The sequence below is a fragment of the Schistocerca gregaria genome, unplaced genomic scaffold (assembly GCF_023897955.1).
Source record: "Schistocerca gregaria isolate iqSchGreg1 unplaced genomic scaffold, iqSchGreg1.2 ptg000914l, whole genome shotgun sequence".
NCBI classification, from domain to species: domain Eukaryota; kingdom Metazoa; phylum Arthropoda; class Insecta; order Orthoptera; family Acrididae; genus Schistocerca; species Schistocerca gregaria.
This window is the reverse complement of record NW_026062272.1, coordinates 70,001-75,000: the sequence shown is the minus strand read 5'-3', so window position 1 is coordinate 75,000 and position 5,000 is coordinate 70,001. Positions and strand designations below refer to the sequence as shown.

General features: G+C 56.1%; 3 non-coding genes across 3 annotated transcripts in view; all 3 read right to left on the bottom strand.

Annotated features, from left to right (window-relative positions):
• The window catches only part of LOC126325298 (large subunit ribosomal RNA), a 4,222-nt gene extending 3,932 nt beyond the window's left edge, over nucleotides 1–290 (bottom strand). Inside the window, exon 1 of the ribosomal RNA XR_007559991.1 lies at nucleotides 1–290. This exon is cut by the window's left edge and continues 3,932 nt beyond it. This is a non-coding gene — a ribosomal RNA (large subunit ribosomal RNA).
• A 188-nt stretch (nucleotides 291–478) lies between these two features.
• Nucleotides 479–633, bottom strand: LOC126325256 (5.8S ribosomal RNA). The gene has a single exon (XR_007559950.1). It is a non-coding gene; the product is annotated as a 5.8S ribosomal RNA (ribosomal RNA).
• Nucleotides 634–998: 365 nt separating this feature from the next.
• On the bottom strand, nucleotides 999–2,891 carry LOC126325275 (small subunit ribosomal RNA). The gene has a single exon (XR_007559969.1). It is a non-coding gene; the product is annotated as a small subunit ribosomal RNA (ribosomal RNA).
• Between the last annotated feature and the right edge of the window lie 2,109 nt (nucleotides 2,892–5,000).

Sequence of the window (5,000 nt, the reverse complement as noted above, 5' to 3'; positions counted from 1 at the left end):
AGCAACCCGACTCGAAGGAGAGGTCCCGCCGACGCTCGCACCGGCCGCTACGGGCCTGGCACCCTCTACGGGCCGTGGCCTCATTCAAGTTGGACTTGGGCTCGGCGCGAGGCGTCGGGGTAGTGGACCCTCCCAAACACCACATGCCACGACAGGCGGCAGCCTGCGGGGTTCGGTGCTGGACTCTTCCCTGTTCGCTCGCCGCTACTGGGGGAATCCTTGTTAGTTTCTTTTCCTCCGCTTAGTAATATGCTTAAATTCAGCGGGTAGTCTCGCCTGCTCTGAGGTCGTTGTACGAGGTGTCGCACGCCACACCGCCAGCCGGCTGTGCACGCTACCGAGAAAGTACCGGTATGCGAACCGCCAGGCGACGGGCGCGCATCGCACGTTTAAGGAGACGCGGCCGGCCACACAGGCGACCACGACACTCCCACGTCTCCGAAGCGGGACAAACGCCGCGCGCTTCAGTATACGTAGCCGACCCTCAGCCAGACGTGGCCCGGGAACGGAATCCATGGACCGCAATGTGCGTTCGAAACGTCGATGTTCATGTGTCCTGCAGTTCACATGTCGACGCGCAATTTGCTGCGTTCTTCATCGACCCACGAGCCGAGTGATCCACCGTCCTGGGTGATCTTTTCCTTTTCAGTCTCCCACTGTCTCTTTCAAGACAGTAGCATTTGCGGGACTGAGGCGTCTGACGGCCCCTGTTCCACTATTTTTTTTGTGTCCAACGGCCTCACAGCCGATGGGCGTCGTATGGCTCCACACCGGAGCGGACAGGCACTCGGGCGAACGTCATTCAAAACCGGCGCCAGGCGCCAGGTACCGCAGGCCAGCCGCTCCAGAGCTTCAGCGCTCGTACCACACAACAACAACAACACTTCCGCTAGTTTTGAGAGGCACGCGTGGTTCCGCACGCGGCGCACGGCCACTGCCGTACAGGTAGCGTGTTGCGCGACACGACACGCACATCGAAAGACATGCAGTCTAGTCGGTAATGATCCTTCCGCAGGTTCACCTACGGAAACCTTGTTACGACTTTTACTTCCTCTAAATGATCAAGTTTGGTCATCTTTCCGGTAGCATCGGCAACGACAGAGTCGATGCCGCGTACCAGTCCGAAGACCTCACTAAATCATTCAATCGGTAGTAGCGACGGGCGGTGTGTACAAAGGGCAGGGACGTAATCAACGCGAGCTTATGACTCGCGCTTACTGGGAATTCCTCGTTCATGGGGAACAATTGCAAGCCCCAATCCCTAGCACGAAGGAGGTTCAGCGGGTTACCCCGACCTTTCGGCCTAGGAAGACACGCTGATTCCTTCAGTGTAGCGCGCGTGCGGCCCAGAACATCTAAGGGCATCACAGACCTGTTATTGCTCAATCTCGTGCGGCTAGAAGCCGCCTGTCCCTCTAAGAAGAAAAGTAATCGCTGACAGCACGAAGGATGTCACGCGACTAGTTAGCAGGCTAGAGTCTCGTTCGTTATCGGAATTAACCAGACAAATCGCTCCACCAACTAAGAACGGCCATGCACCACCACCCACCGAATCAAGAAAGAGCTATCAATCTGTCAATCCTTCCGGTGTCCGGGCCTGGTGAGGTTTCCCGTGTTGAGTCAAATTAAGCCGCAGGCTCCACTCCTGGTGGTGCCCTTCCGTCAATTCCTTTAAGTTTCAGCTTTGCAACCATACTTCCCCCGGAACCCAAAAGCTTTGGTTTCCCGGAGGCTGCCCGCCGAGTCATCGGAGGAACTGCGGCGGATCGCTGGCTGGCATCGTTTATGGTTAGAACTAGGGCGGTATCTGATCGCCTTCGAACCTCTAACTTTCGTTCTTGATTAATGAAAACATACTTGGCAAATGCTTTCGCTTCTGTTCGTCTTGCGACGATCCAAGAATTTCACCTCTAACGTCGCAATACGAATGCCCCCGCCTGTCCCTATTAATCATTACCTCGGGTTCCGAAAACCAACAAAATAGAACCGAGGTCCTATTCCATTATTCCATGCACACAGTATTCAGGCGGGCTTGCCTGCTTTAAGCACTCTAATTTGTTCAAAGTAAACGTGCCGGCCCACCGAGACACTCAACAAAGAGCACCCTGGTAGGATTTAAACGGGGTCCGCCTCGGGACGCGAAAGCACCCCTTCGGCTCGCCCCACCGGCAGGACGTCCCACGATACATGCCAGTTAAACACCGACGGGCGGTGAACCAACAGCGTGGGACACAAATCCAACTACGAGCTTTTTAACCGCAACAACTTTAATATACGCTATTGGAGCTGGAATTACCGCGGCTGCTGGCACCAGACTTGCCCTCCAATAGATACTCGTTAAAGGATTTAAAGTGTACTCATTCCGATTACGGGGCCTCGGATGAGTCCCGTATCGTTATTTTTCGTCACTACCTCCCCGTGCCGGGAGTGGGTAATTTGCGCGCCTGCTGCCTTCCTTGGATGTGGTAGCCGTTTCTCAGGCTCCCTCTCCGGAATCGAACCCTGATTCCCCGTTACCCGTTACAACCATGGTAGGCGCAGAACCTACCATCGACAGTTGATAAGGCAGACATTTGAAAGATGCGTCGCCGGTACGAGGACCGTGCGATCAGCCCAAAGTTATTCAGAGTCACCAAGGCAAACGGACCAGACAAGCCAATCCGATTGGTTTTGATCTAATAAAAGCGTCCCTTCCATCTCTGGTCGGGACTCTGTTTGCATGTATTAGCTCTAGAATTACCACAGTTATCCAAGTAACGTGGGTACGATCTAAGGAACCATAACTGATTTAATGAGCCATTCGCGGTTTCACCTTAATGCGGCTTGTACTGAGACATGCATGGCTTAATCTTTGAGACAAGCATATGACTACTGGCAGGATCAACCAGGGAGCTGCGTCAACTAGAGCTGAGCAGCCGGCCGCCCGGGAGTGTGTCCCGGGGGCCCGCGCGAACACGCAAGCGTCCGCTCAATTATTCTGCAAACAGGAGGAGGCCGAGCTCCCCTGCACGATACACCTCGAAACCCTCTCAGGTCCCGGCGGCGCGCAGCGCCGTCCTAGGTACTTGGTCGGTTTCGAGAGAGGCGCAATCGCCCGGAGTTAGGCGAGTAGACGGTTTTAGTGCGAACACCCTTGCTCCCAACTGAGCTTGCCGCTGCCGACAGAGGCCCGGGAGCGTGCTGTCGTGGCATTGCCGGCGGGAGACAACACGCGCCACCTATGGTGACCGGCAGCTCCAACGCCAGCGCCACACAAGGGCAAAGCCCCACTTGGGTGCAGAAGCGAACTCTCCCAGCACAGCGCACGCGCCAACACGTCCGCACAACTGCGATACAAACCACCTGCGAGAACCGCTGGGGCGACCGAGCAGCAGACGGCGTCGCGGCGCCGAGTGCCAGGCGGCGGCGCATCCTCAACGCACACAGTCCTCAATCAGACCAGCACACTGCAGATGTCCACCGCGCTTCGCACCGGGCTCGGCTGAACCAACTTTGGCCGCCAGGCGCCGCGTGCAGGGTGCGCCGCAGCGTAGCTGCGCCGCCTGCCGGGCCCGTCGGCTGGCGCTCCTGCCACTCGGCGCCCCCCACCAGCCGGCTGTTGCGCGTGCGCCCACGCAGCGCGCGGCCAACACGCCGGGCGGCCCCCCTTCACCGGCCGGGAACAGTCCCACCAAGCCACCGCCGCGTATCGCTTCATACCCACATGGGCCTAGTCACGTGTGTGGATGTGGCGGGTACCGCTGAAACAACCGGTTAATAGCTGTACCGATCGTCGCCATCACAGATTCACCTCCAGCGTGAACAACCGCTCAACAACGGATTTCCAGTTCATTTGCGTATCTTGGGCAGTAAACGTAGATGTCCACCTACATTTGCGAATTCAACAATTCTTGCATGCCAGGATGTCATGTGTCACGACACGCTACATCAGACCACATACACACTGCGACATGTGCAGAAGAGAACACGTGGAAGGTGGCCCGCGCAAGTATGCGATGTCCCTTCCGCGATCCACTGTCAACCGGCATCTGCGGCATGTCCCAGATATGGAACGCGGTCCACCAGGGTAGCACTTTGTGTGAGGCAATACGACAAAGTCGGAATACACGCGTCACTACATCAGACGGCTCACGCTGACCTGACCTGACCTGACCTGACCTGACTCACCGCACCACCACCCCCAGCGACCCAGGGTGACATACAATGCGTTCGTACGTTCCTCCCACACGCCTCTACGGCGTACCACAGTGCAACCTAGCTGTTATTGGGAGACGAGACAAGTAGCATCGAGCACAACATATGGAAATTGAGATTCGACACCGTTGGGCACAGCCAGCGTACAGTCACACGTATCACACTACTTCACTCTGTACGTAACTACCGATGATCGGTACAGCGTGTGGGTTACGCGTACGACATCAGCGGACAATGGACACAGACCATACCACGACGTACACTGAGGGCGTCGACATCTGAATGCAACTGAACAGCTGCGAGGCTCATTTAACACTCACACGCCAGACCGACCAGCTTGAGAGGACAGAGACACAAAGAGGGGGACAGAGGGGGGGGGGGGGCCGATATAGTCCTATTGCAGTACAATTGACAGTGGATAGCGGGAATATGTGGAAAGTAAGCAACACTCGCAAGACATCTACATGAGGATAACAACGACACCAGAGATTCCGAGCAGTGAACTATGTTAGGCAAAGGGACAACGTGGGTTAGGTTAAGGGACAACGTGGGTTAGGTTAAGGGACAACGTGGGTTAGGTTAAGGGACAACGTGGGTTAGGTTAAGGGACAACGTGGGTTAGGTTAAGGGACAACGTGGGTTAGGTTAAGGGACAACGTGGGTTAGGTTAAGGGACAACGTGGGTTAGGTTAAGGGACAACGTGGGTTAGGTTAAGGGACAACGTGGGTTAGGTTAAGGGACAACGTGGGTTAGGTTAAGGGACAACGTGGGTTAGGTTAAGGGACAACGTGGGTTAGGTTAAGGG